Source organism: Castor canadensis, chromosome 6, assembly GCF_047511655.1.
Source record: "Castor canadensis chromosome 6, mCasCan1.hap1v2, whole genome shotgun sequence".
Classification (NCBI taxonomy): domain Eukaryota; kingdom Metazoa; phylum Chordata; class Mammalia; order Rodentia; family Castoridae; genus Castor; species Castor canadensis.
This window is the reverse complement of record NC_133391.1, coordinates 165,852,890-165,866,999: the sequence shown is the minus strand read 5'-3', so window position 1 is coordinate 165,866,999 and position 14,110 is coordinate 165,852,890. Positions and strand designations below refer to the sequence as shown.

The following is a 14,110-nucleotide window of genomic DNA, read 5'->3' as shown; positions in this document are numbered from 1 at the left end:
AATTTAGGATTAACTGAAGTTCTATTCAATGTAAACTCTGCTAGGACGAAACCCTTCCATCCATTTCTAAGGATTTAGTTTTGTCTTACTAAACCTATGTTGGTAACACTATAGCCCTGATTACTCAAAGACCCCTGTCCTGGAAAAGATTCCTCATAAAGCTGAACAGATAATGCTGGAAAAGACTACTGTCCAAGAAGCTTCTTTCTGAGTTGCACAGCCTGTCAGTCTGAAGGCATCTTTCCTCACTGAGAAGGATGCCAGTTGGCTCCTGTAGCCTGACACAACTCAGGTCCACTGCTTTTAGGCAGATGCAACTACACTGAATCACTTCTCATCCCCTAATACAACATGGAGAAAGAACAAAGCTCACTCGTATCTCCTCTCTCCTTTCTGTGTTCTGAATTAGGTGGTAGAAGAGAAGACCACAGTGTGCTCTAGAAAATTTCCTGGTAATGTGAAAAAGTATTTTAAACTGATGGGAGGGACATTCGAATCTTGACATTAGTATTCTTATTTCTATGGCAGTACAAAGTGATTTAGCTACCAGTCATTCAAAATATTTGCACTGAGTAACCAGATTTGTAGCTCAGAGAAGAAAGGGCTTCAAAATTCTCAGGTTCTACAAGGTCAAAATCTTAAAGCCTTTATGTCATTTCTACAACGTAGGAATCCACCTGCACATGATTTTAAACCATGTGGAGATGACATGTAAGTACAAGAGGGGGTAGAGGATATTGAGATAAAATGAATTCTCCTCTTCCTACCCAAAAAAGTTTTCTTATTTCATGATAAAGAGTAAACCAGTTAAACAGGATTTTTATAACCAAAATGCAACTACAAAATGCACCAAAATATAAGAAATCAGTACATCCGTCTTTAACAACCTTCACAGTAATTGCAACTTGTAAGCCTCCATCATCATTTTAATGAACAATAGCAAGTGATGTGAATTTTTTCATCATTTTTAATAGAAAGTTATGTAAATATATCACAAGTCATTCAATTACAAAACAAGTCTCCCATGAAATAGTACAAGAGCAAAAAGAATTTCATATTCCCCTGACATAAAAGCACACTGTTTAATGTACTAGGTTAAATTTAGCTCAGCTTTTCAATGAATTTAAATGAATAAACCAATTAATAATCTCCTGACAACTCCCTAAGGCAAACCACAGTCTTCCAGACATCCCCATGTCTATTAATGAGAACTCTTTGGCATGTGAAGATTTTATGCCTTGTGGGGCCCTCAAAGAGCTAAAAAGCCACAGGTGGGATAATTAGAATAATACAGAGTAATATCCACATGCCTGCACTTTCTTCCTCTTCATTATGACCCTAATTTCTTTGAAATGACTAGCTATATGTGTCATAAAAGAGCTATGTTGAAAAAAACAAATACAAAAGGAGGAGGAAAATAAAGTAGCATGGGAGCCTGGAAGTTGAGACTTCTTTCTGCTTTTAGAATTCCTGCCCATTCTACAGTTTCCTAAGTTTTTTGGTAGTACTGGGATTTGAACTAGGGCCTCATGCTTGCTAGGGAAGCACTCTACCACTTGAGCCACATCTCAGTTTTTCTAGTGAACTTTGAAGTTTAGTGAGACCTCCTGAAGGTCTGAAACCCAATAATGCATGTTCTGATGAGATGTTTAGAAAAACTGCATACTTGGACTGGTATCCAACTGGATTTTCCCACTTGGATTTTCTAGAGCATCACAAAAATCAATATGTGTAAATATAAATTCCTCTTACATACCCCAAAGTTTGCACTCCTCCTAGTTGTTCATCTTACAGATAGATACCAATTACTTAACTGCCACATCCAAATATTTTACAGCTCACTTTACTAAGTCCTTTACATTGCTTTTTCAAAATATCTCCTCCCCTACAAATAATGATGTGCCTTTGTTCAGTTATGTATCTTTCTCACAAAGATTGATATCATAGCCTCTTAAATTGCCATCCCTACCAGTAGTCAGTCTTACTCACTTCTTTATAAGTTATATCAAATTTCTAGGTTGTGTTCCTTATAATGTTATCTATATTTTCTGACTTCTCAAATAAATCAATGCTATGTTTGAATATGGGTAGTGTTTCCCAATGTCCCTGTATTAAAGGCTTGGTTCCCATGTTGACATTATTGAAGAGTTCTGAGAACTTTTAAGAGGTGGGGCTTAATGGAAGGTCTTTGTGTCATAGTGGGCATGCCCTTGAAGTGAATCCTGAGGCTCTAGTCTCTCGGTCTATATCTGCTCATGATATAAGTGGTTTATTTCACCCTGTGCCATCACCAAAGTCATAAAGCAGTGAGGTCACCCAATCTTGAGGATTCCAGTTCTATAATCATCAACTAAATAAACTTTTTTGTAAATTAATTGTCTCAGGTATCTCACTATAGTGACACAAAGTTCACTAATAAAATACATATAAAAATTGCTGATCAGGCTGACAGAGTGGCTCAATGCCTGAGTTCAAACCTCAGTACAAGAAAGAAAGAGAGAGAAACAAAGAAGGAAGGAAGAAAAGAAGGATAGAGGGATGGAGGAATGAAGGAAGGAAGGAAGGAAGGAAGGAAGGGATTTCTGATTATCTGTGAAGAATTCTTTCTCCCACATTCTTCCCAATCTCTTTGACCTGTGTTCCCACCTCACACATTGTTGTAGTGATATGAACCATCATACACCTAAGAAAGCCAAGTAAATATATTCACTTATTTGTTTATTATCTATTATCCAGATGTAAGTAGTATAGGAACCCTGTCTACCTACTTTTTGTATAGTCAATATCTAAAAAGTTGTCTGGTGCTATGCATTCGTTGGTAAATATTTGATACATAAGTAAATAAATGCAAGAAACCCAGAGTCAGCTTCAACTTCCCTCTGTCTGCAGTGCTTCTCCTTCAGCAACATCTACTCAATCAACCTCAAATCCCAACAGTTCTGCTTCCAACCCACAATGTGAATGCATCCTTGTTCTGTTTCCACACCTACTTCTATATCTTGGACGAGCTGAACTTCCCTCTTGAAGAATTACTACAACTATCTCCTCTCAGGTCTCTCTGAGTACAGCCATCACTCTCCCATCTATCCACTCTGCAGCCAGACCAACTTTCTAAAGGGCATTGTAGCTCTGCTCAATACTTCAGGGGATTCCCATCACTGACCTGCAAGGAACTCTGGGATGCTGCTGCTTACACTAGTCAGTCCTTCTCAGTCTCTTTGTCCAGTCCCTTGAGGTCTTAATTAACTTCCACCCAGTTAACAACAGAACACACACTATGAAATAATACCCTCTCAGGCTGCTTTACAGTGTTCATTATGGGAACTATATTTATATACCCCTTGGGTTCCCATTTTTGAGCCAAAAATCTCTAAGGATTAACATTAGCCAAACAAGCTTTGCACAGTATTGACTTAGATAAATGATCTTCCATAAATGTCACTTCCTTCAACTCAGCTATTGATTTTTAAAAACTGAAATCTCGAAGTTCCAAGATGGTGACGAGAGGGAGGAAGCAGATAGTGTGTACTCCGTAAAGTAAAAATCTTGCTGAGATACTGCAGACACACTAGGCAGGAAGATGCAAAACTCCAACACCCCTGAACCCCAAGCCTGCACATAGCTTCGCCTCGCCAAGTTATACAGAGAAACCAGGAGGGCTCCCGGGCCACCAGAAACTGGCTCCTAACCTGCTTGGGAGATGCAGACCAACGGGTGAGCAAATAAGTGGCACGTGGTAATCCCACAGCCACCCTTGGGATAAATCAGCATAGCCCCCTGGACAGACTGACAACCACCCAGGAAAAAAAAAAAACTGAATAATAAACAAGGAACTTTAAAGGACACATAGCAAAGAGGGCGTGGCACTTTGAGCTCTGGAGAAAGGAGAAGGGGCAGGCACCCACGTGAAATTTAAATAAACACGCCTGCCAGAGAAAGTGGGTTTGGCGGCTCCCCCAAGTGAGCTTTGAGTGGACAAGGCTTGCAACAGTGGCTGACATGTGTGATGTTCCACCAGAGAGTGGGGGAAGGGAAGTTCCCCACGCAAACTCTAAATAAACAAAGCCTGCACCTGTAACAGGCTGGCAGAACTCTACACCAGAGAAAAGGGGACAGGCAGGCACCCAGGAGAACTCTAAATAAACAAAGCCTGCTGCAGTAAGTGGGTGTGATGGCTCCCCACAGCGAACTGCAACAAATAAAGCCTGCAACAGCAGCTAGCTGACGGTAGGTGGCAGGTGAGCCGCAGGTGGAAACAGAGCAGATAGAGGTTTACAAAGCTGTCTCCTGACCAAACCACATGGCGAGACAACCGTAGTGCTACTGGTTAAATACCAACACCAGGACTGGAAGCTGAAGGAGCAACATCAGAACTACTAAGACTGAAACATCATGGTTCCTGGACCTGATATTTTTATTCTTTTATAGTTTTATATATCTTTTCTAATTTTTTCCAATTTTTTTTGTTTATTATTTTTCCCCCCTTTGGTGAGACAACAAAAGAACTACTACTCAAACACCAACACCAGAATTGGATACTGAAGGAATAACACCAGAACTATTAAGACTGACACTTTATTGCATTTGAACCTAGGATTTTTTTTCTTTTTTCTTTTTCTTCTTTTTCTATCTTTCCTTTTTTCTCTGTCTCTCTAATGCTTGTTTAGTTCACTATTCATTAGTACACTATCTCTCCCTGTTTATTTCTTTGGCTCTCTATTTTTTTTCTTTTTTCTTTTCCTTCTTTGCTTTCTTTCTCTTCTTACCCTTCCATTCTAGATATCATTATTTTTACTATTACAAGCTAGATAATACTAAATTACACACAGTAGAGGGACAGTAACAGCACCAAGTGGTATGATGGGAAGACAGAAAAAGGATGGAAATCATTTTCTTCCCAATAATAAATTAGTACAGGAACCAGAAGGAAATGAAGAAAACAGATGCCCAGATCCAGACTCCAACAAAACGAAGATAAACTGTGCCAAAGAACCCAATGAAGCCCACAAGAACATTCTGAAAGAAGAAATCCTGCAAGTAATCAATGAGAATTTTATAGAGATGATACTGGATATGGTCAACCAAAATATACAGGAGATACTCAAGAAATTCCAAGACAACAAAAATAAAGAATTTGAGAAAGCACAAGAACAAGTAAAAGAAACTATAGAAGTACTGTATAAACACCAAAGTAAAACAAAGAATACCATAAACAGAGAGATAAATGAACTCAGGACAAAACTTGACAATATTAAAGAGGAAGTGACTCATGACATGGAAAACCTCAGAAAAAAGAAAAAAACAGAAATGCAAAACAAAATGGAAGGCCACTCCAGCAGAATAGAACAAGCAGAAGACAGAATCTCAGAACTTAAAGATGAAATGGTAATTAAAGGAAAAACTGAAGAACTACTAGTTAGACAACTCAAGACCTCTGAGAGGAATAAGCAAGAATTCAACAACTCCATCAAAAGACCAACCCTGAGAATCATGGACATTGAAGAAGGAGAAGGGGAGCAAGCAAAAGGAATTTCTAATATATTCAACAAAATAATAACAGAAAATTTCCCAAATCTGGAGAAAACTATGCCCATTCAGATACAGGAAGCCTCCAGGACACCAAACAGACTAGATCAAAATAGAACTACCCCACAACATATTATCATTAAAACAACAAGCACGGAGTATAGAGAAAGAGTATTGAAGGCTGTAAGAGAGAAAAAACAAATAACATACACAGGTAAACCCATCAAAATCACACAGATTTCTCAACGGAAACCTTAAAAGCAAGGAGAGCATGGGGTGAGGTCTACTGGGCACTGAATGAAAATAACTTCAACGCTAGGATACTCTACCCAACAAAGCTATCATTCAAAACAGATGGAGCAATAAAAGTCTTCCATGATAAGCAAAACCTAAAACAATATGACCACAAAGCCACTACTATAAAAAAATTCTTCAAGGGATTCAGCACACAGAAATTGAAAGCCAACAAAACCATGAAAGGAAAGGCAGTACCAAACCACAGGAGAAGAAAAGGCAAGAAAGCAGAGAGTAACATTGATTTAACTGTACACAATCAAACCCTTAAACAACTAAGTCAACTAAATGACAGGAATCACCACACACCTATCAGTACTAACACTTAATGTTAATGGACTTAATTCACCCATCAAAAGGCACGTTTTGACAAACTGGATTAAAAAGGAAGATCCAACAATTTGTTGCTTACAGGAGACCCATCTCACTGACAGAAATAAGTATAGGCTTAGGATGAAAGGCTGGAAGAAGATTTACCAAGCCAATGTTCCCTGAAAAAGGCAGGAGTAGCAATATTTATCTTGGACAAAATAGACTTCAAACCTACATTGATCAAACGAGATAAAGAAGGACATTCCATACTAATAAAAGGGGAAATAGACCAAAAGTAAATAATAATCATCAACCTGTATATACCCAATGTCAACGCACCCAATTTCATCAAACATACCCTGAAAGGCCTAAAAGCATATATTAACGCCAACACAGTGGTTGTGGGAGTCTTTAACACCCCATTATCATCAATAGATAGGTCATCCAAACAAAAAATCAATAAAGAAATCCAAGAACTAAAATATACACTAGATCAAATGGACCTAGTTGGTGTCTACAGAACATTTCATCCAACTTCTACACAATATACTTTCTTCTCAGCAGCCCATGGAACCTTCTCCAAAATAGATCATATCCTAGGGCAAAAAAGCAAACCTCAGCAAATACAAGAAAATAGAAATTATACCGTGCATACTATCTGATCACAATGCAGTAAAAGTAGAACTCAACAACAAAAATAATAGCAAAAAACATTCAAACAGTGGGAAACTGAACAACACATTGCTCAGTGACCAATGGTCATCCATGAAATAAAAGAGGAAATTAAAAGGTTCCTGGAAGTTAATGAAAATGAAAACACAACTTACCAGAACCTATTGCACAAGCAAAGATAGTCCTGAGAGGAAAGTTTATAGCCATGAGTGCATATGTTAAAAAGACAAAAAGATCTCAAATCAATGACCTAATGATGCATCTTAAACTCTTAGAAAAACAAGAACAAGCAAACCCCAAAACAAACAGAAGGAAAGAAATACTAAAAATAAGAGCTGAAATCAATGACATAGAAACAAAAAAAAAAACAAAACAAAGAATTAATGAAACAAAAAGTTGGTTCTTTGAAAAAATAAACAAGATCAACAGACCCCTGGCAAACCTGACTAAAATGAGGAGAGAAAAAACCCAAACCAGTAAAATCAGAAATGCAAAAGGAGAGATAACAACAAATGCCATGGAAATCCAGGAAATCATCAGAGACTACTTTGAGAACCTATATTCTAATAAATTTGAGAATCTTAAAGAAATGGACAGATTTCTACATACTTATGACCATCCAAAACTCAACAAGGAGGACATTGATCACCTGAATAGATCTATAACACAAAATGAAATTGAAGCAGCAATAGAGTCTTCTAAAAAAGAAAGGTCCAGGACCTGATGGATTCTCTGCTGAATTCTATCAGACCTTTAAAGAAGAACTGATACCAACCCTCCTTAAACTGTTCCATGAAATAGAAAGGGAAGGAAAACTGCCAAACACATTTTATGAAGCCAGTATTACACTTATCCCAAAACCAGGCAAAGACACCTCCTAAAAGGAGAACTATAGGCCAATCTCCTTAATGAACACTGATGCAAAAATCCTCAATAAAATAATAGCAAACTGAATTGAACAACACATCAAAAAGATCATTCACCACGGCCAAGTAGGCTTCATCCCAGGGATGCAGGGGTGGTTCAACATACGAAAATCAATAAACGTAATAAACCACATTAATAGAAACAAAGACAAAAACCACTTGATCATCTCAATAGATGTAGAAAAAGCCTTTGATAAGATCCAACACCATTTCATGGTAAAAGCTCTAAGAAAACTAGGAATAGAAGGAAAGTACCTCAACATTATAAAAGCTATATATGACAAACCTACAGCCAACATCATACTTAATGGTGAAAAATTGAAACCATTCCCTCTAAAATCAGGAACCAGACAAGGATGCCCACGATCTCCACTCCTATTCAACATAGTACTGGAATTCCTTGCCAGAGCAATGAGGCAAGAAGAAGGAATAAAAGGAATACAAACAGGTAAAGAAACTGTCAAAATATCCCTATTTGCAGACGACATGATCCTATACCTTAAAGACCCAAAAAACTCACCTCAGAAGCTCCTGGACATCATCAATAGCTACAGCAAGGTAGCAGGATATAAAATCAACATAGAAAAATCATTAGCATTTCTAAACACTAATAATGAACAAACTGAAAAAGAATATATGAAAACAATTCCATTTACAATAGCCTCAAAAAAAATCAAATACCTATGTGTAAACCTAACAAAAGATGTGAATGACCTCTACAAGGAAAATTATAAACTTCTGAAGAAAGAGATTGAGGAAGACCATAGAAAGTGGAGAGATCCCCCATGCTCATGGATTGGTTGAATCAACATGGTAAAAATGTCTATACTCCCTAAAGTAATCTACATGTTTAATGCAATTCCCATCAAAATTCCAATGACATTCATTAAAGAGATTGAAAAATCCACCGTTAAGTTTATATGGAAACACAAGAGGCCACGAATAGCCAAGGCAATACTCAGTCAAAAGAACAATGCTGGAGGCATCACGATATCTGACTTCAAACTATATTACAAAGCAATAACAATAAAAACAGCATGGTACTGACACAAAAACAGACATGAAGACCAGTGGAACAGAATAGAGGACCCAGATATGAAGCCACACAACTATAACCAACTTGTCTTTGACAAAGGCACTAAAAATATATGATGGAGAAAAGACAGCCTCTTCAACAAAAACTGCTGGGAAAACTGCTTAGCAGTATGCAAAAACTGAAACTAGATCCATGTATATCACCCTATACCAAGATTAACTCGAAATGGATCAAGGATCTTAATATCAGACCACAAACTCTAAAGTTGATACAGGAAAGAGTAGGAAATGCTCTGGAATTAGTAGGTATAGGTAAGAACTTTCTCAATGGAACCCCAGCAGCACAGCAACTAAGAGATAGCATAGATAAATGGGACTTCATAAAACTAAAAAGCTTCTGTTCATCAAAAGAAATGGTCTCTAAACTGAAGAGAACACCCACAGAGTGGGAGAAAATATTTGCCAACTATACATCAGACAAAGGACTGATAACCAGAATATACAGGGAACTTAAAAAACTAAATTCTCCCAAAACTAATGAACCAATAAAGAAATGGGCAAGTGAACTAAACAGAACTTTCTCAAAAGAAGAAATTCAAATGGCCAAAAAACACATGAAAAAATGCTCACTACTCTAGCAATAAAGGAAATGCAAATTAAAACCACACTAAGATTCCACCTCACCCCTGTTAGAATAGCCATCATCAACAACACCACAAACAACAGGTGTTGGCGAGGATGTGGGGAATAAGGAACCCTCTTACACTGTTGGTGGGCATGTAAACTAGTACAACCACTCTGGAAAAAAATTTGGAGGCTACCATATGATCCAGCAATACCACTCTTGGGGATATACCCAAAAGACTGTGACACAGGTTACTCCAGAGGCACCTGCACACCCATGTTTATTGCAGCACTATTCACAATAGCCAAGTTATGGAAACAGCCAAGATGCCCCAGCACTGACGAATGGATTAAGAAAATGTGGTATTTATACACAATGGAATTTTATGCAGCCATGAAGAAGAATGAAATGTTATCATTCGCTGGTAAATGGATGGAATTGGAGAACATCATTCTGAGTGAGGTTAGCCTGGCCCAAAAGACCAAAAAACGAATGTTCTCCCTCATATGTGGACATTAGATCAAGGGCAAACACAACAAGGGGATTGGACTTTGATCACAAGATAAAAGCGAGAGCACACAAGGGAGATATGAGGATAGGTAAAACAACTAAAAAATTAGCTAGCATTTGTTACCCTCAACGCAGAGAAACTAAAGCAGATACCTTAAAAGCAACAGAGGCCAACAGGAGAAGGGGAGTAGGCACTAGAGAAAAGTTTAGATCAAGAAGAATTAACTTAGAACGTAACACATGTGTACAGGAAAGCAATGTGAGTCAACTCCCTGTATGGCTATCCTTATCTCAACTAGCAAAAACCCTTGGTCCTTCCTATTATTGCTTATAATCTCTCTTCAACAAAATTAGAGATAAGGGCAAAATAGTTTCTGCCTGGAAGTGAGAGAGGTGGGGAGAGAAGGAGGGGGCGGGGGGAAAGAAAAGGGGTAGAGGGAAGGGGGAAGAAATGACCCAAACATTGTATGCACATATGAATAATAGAAATTTAAAAAATAAAATAAAATAAATAAAAACTGAAATCTCTAGCAGGGGACTGGACAAAGGGCAATGTATGCTTTCTGGAGAATAGACAGCAACTTTACTCTGAAATTGAAGAATCATAATCAGCATGACATCACCTTAATCAACAGACAGACCCTACACAAGATTCTAATCTTATTGTCTGTCTATCTATACAAGACACAGGATCTCAACAGTAACTCCAGTTGTGACACTGACTTTTTAAGAAGAAAAACTAGCCAGGCTCTGGTGGCTCATGCCTGTAATCCTAGCTACTCAGAAGGTGGAGATCAGGAAGATCACGGTTCAAACCCAGCCTGGGCAAATAGTTCACGAGACCCTATCTTGAAAAATACCTAACACAAAAAGGGTTGGTGAAGTGTCTTAAGGTGTAGGCCCTGAGTTCAAGCCCCAGTACCATTAAAAAAAAAAAGTAAAAACAAGATGGTCAGAAAACCAAGTAGGTTTAGGAATGGAGATGAAGAAAGTTGTCATTGTTCATTATAAGCTGGAAATCTAAAGCCTAGGGGCAATTCAATTTTCTGAATTAATTTCTTAATACACAATTCATTCTTATAATTCCTAAAAAATTAATAGAACATAAAAATTAAAGTTCCTCCAAACAATGGTCAACTCTTTCATTACATTTACTTCCAATTCCCTAAAGAAATTAATCCCCATCCTCTGGTCTTTATGGTCCTTGGGTTACACCATGTAGCACTGATCACCTCAGCTATACTTGGTCATGTGTGTGTCTGTTTCTCTATCCAAAGAGAAGAAGCTTGCACTGGAAGAGGTCTTGGCAGGAACTCATATAATTGAAGATACTGTGCATTGCCTTATTCTTGGATTTGCCGTTCACACAAACGGCAAATATGTCTTTATGAAGGAGACATAGCACAAAATCTGTATAACATGCATGACCATATGCAACAGCTCTGACCAGATTTAAATTCAGAAAAAAAACAAAATTAAACTACTGTTTTTCTCACTTTTTAGCTTTGTGCTTTCATGTATAACTTAGTATCACACCCCAGAATTAAGTATGCGTATAAAGATATGTAAAACATATATATATATATGTATGTATATATGCATGTGTGCATATATACATGTACAATAGAGTATTATACATAAATGATATATGAGAAAGAAATTGCTGACCTTAATTCATTACAAAAATATAAAAGCATTTTATTATTTCTATGCAAACCTCTATATTCAACTACCTAAGTAGTTTCTTATAAATATTACATACAATTAAATTAAAATATGAAATACATTTAATTTTAGGTTTCCATATATATATGGTATTATCTAAAAGAATGGAGAGCTTATGCTCTTTATTTTTAAATCAACTGCTTAAATATCTTCCTGTTTTATTGTAATTCATTAAAACCAAATGAAAATAGTTGTACATTAGCAAAGTTTAAAATGTCAATAGTAATTCTAAAATGTCAAATCTGATAACAAACATAACATGGAAATACAATAAATACAACTACAAGCTAAAAATAAAACAAGTGCAGTAAGAGATATCAGCCATTTGAATATTAATGTGGATAAAGGAAAGCCACTGGAAGGGGGCAGGTGAGTGATTCAGTGAAGCAAATGGAGGGCTAGTTTCTAGATTACGTTCCTCTATCAACTAACTGATGCCATTCAGTTATTTCCTGAATCTCCTTCCACCAAGTGCATTAGTATGAACACTAAAACCTGACATTTTAAGAGATCTTTATCATGAAAAAATATTTCACATATTATCTGTTAAGATTCTCCTCTTAAAACTATTCTCCAAATTACTCTGAGGAGCCAAAAGGATGCTCTATAACCATGGAGCCAAAAGGATGCTCTATAACCATGGCAACAAAGATAAGGTTGGAAGGAGCTTTAGGAACTCAGCTCCAATTTCACCAAAGCAAATCCATGGTTACCTGTTTTATAGACTACTCTTTTCGCATAAAACATCCTTTGGAAAAGTGGTTCTGAGTTCAGGATAAAAGACAGGCTTTCCTTCCAAGCTCTGACTGTCATTTTAAAAGTTAAAATCTATAGCCATAAAACCGTTAGTAAGATGGCTGCGGTATTCAAAGAACTTTAAGATTGTTTTTAGAAGAGATCAATCTTTCTAGAAATTCTCTTAAGTAACTTTCACTTTCTTCTTTTCACTTTTCTGAGTTATTTAAAGTTCAAAAGACATATGAATTACTTTCAAAAACGGGAAAAAGCATTAAAACAACACTAGTTTGGAGGGATAAGCTATTTCACTTTTTATTTTAAAAAAAGGAAAATGAATTCTCTTAGCCAAAAAAGGAATTCAGCATGACTATAAGGTTTTTTGGTTTTGGGGTTTTTTTTTTTTTTGACCAAACTAGACACTTTTGATAGTGAAAGGAGATGGTATTAATTATCCATCTGAGGCAGTGGAAGTAAATTGGGACTTTCCCAGGCAAACAGGGACATATAGTCCTCTTACTGAAACGATATGTGAAAATGACACTTTGGTGAAATGCAAAGGGAACCTTGGTGAAACTACTTGGCAAACAACCAGCAAGGGGTCGTGACTGGATGATGGACCATGATGGTAAACAGGTGAGGGACAGACAGTGTCTACTTTCTCATCTACAATTTCAATTTGGTTGGGATCCACAGACACAAATGCTCCATCATCTCTGTCTCGTATAAATAACTAAAATTATAGGGAGAAAGTTAATTACAGCAGTCTGGCTAATTGAAAGCTTTCTAAAACTAATAAGTCTTGCTTAATAGAAACCCTTGATGCTCAGCAGTCAAATCAGACTCTGGCACTACACTGAGTAGATGATTCTAGGATGCTTCTGAATAGGACGAGAAATAGTGACGCAATGACTTAACACTGAAGGATAGGAGGAAATTGTGCCAAAACAGTTGTGAGTGAGATAAGGGACCCTGAAGAAGATGGATTTTAATGTTTCAAAAATCTACTTTATTATTCTTTTAATTATGGTAGCTCAATGTAGTATTACTTAGAGAAATTTATTTATGAATTTGTATACCAAATAACGATCGGGTTGTCTAGGTAATATGGCATTTTCTAGCAAATTAATAAATATTTCATGTTAAAGAAACATAGTTCATAGATCTTTACTACCTTACAGGGGAAAATACCAGATTTGTCCATAAATAAGAATTTGCCTGACCTTTGTCCCTAACTCCTGGGAGCAATCTATAAACTCTTCTGTTTTGGTGAGTAATAGGAATGTCTTTGTTTTCAAATAGACTCCTTGGTTCACAAAAGGACTATATTCACATGGTCCTCAGGTGCCTGCTAAAGGGACTAACCATGTGACTAGAAGGTTGGGGATTTACGTTATATAAAATCAGCTGACCTTGTGGAAGGAAAGGAGGCTGCAGATTTGTTACAGTCTCAAGAAGGGTAGCTAGCTAGTTAATTACCCTACAAAATGGAAAAAAGAGAAAACAACGTTCATTTTTTAAAATCTTCATCCTCAAATAACCTTTAAAAAGAATTGTTCTATTAAAGTAAAACTAACAAACATTCCTTAACTGTGAAGCAGTATCAATGGGATATATATACAATGTCAGCATCTTGCCAGCCTAGGATAATTTAATGTGCTATTGCCCAAACACAAAAATACCACTGCTGAGTCTCTTCAATTTGGGGCTGACCTTTCATCCAGACTGTCCCACAAGACACTTATAAATA

At 36.9% G+C, this 14,110-nt stretch overlaps 1 protein-coding gene across 2 annotated transcripts in view; it reads right to left on the bottom strand.

Moving 5' to 3' along the window:
- Dnah5 (dynein axonemal heavy chain 5) overlaps positions 1-14,110 on the bottom strand; it is a 312,016-nt gene that overhangs the window by 98,343 nt on the left and 199,563 nt on the right. The window lies entirely within an intron of this gene.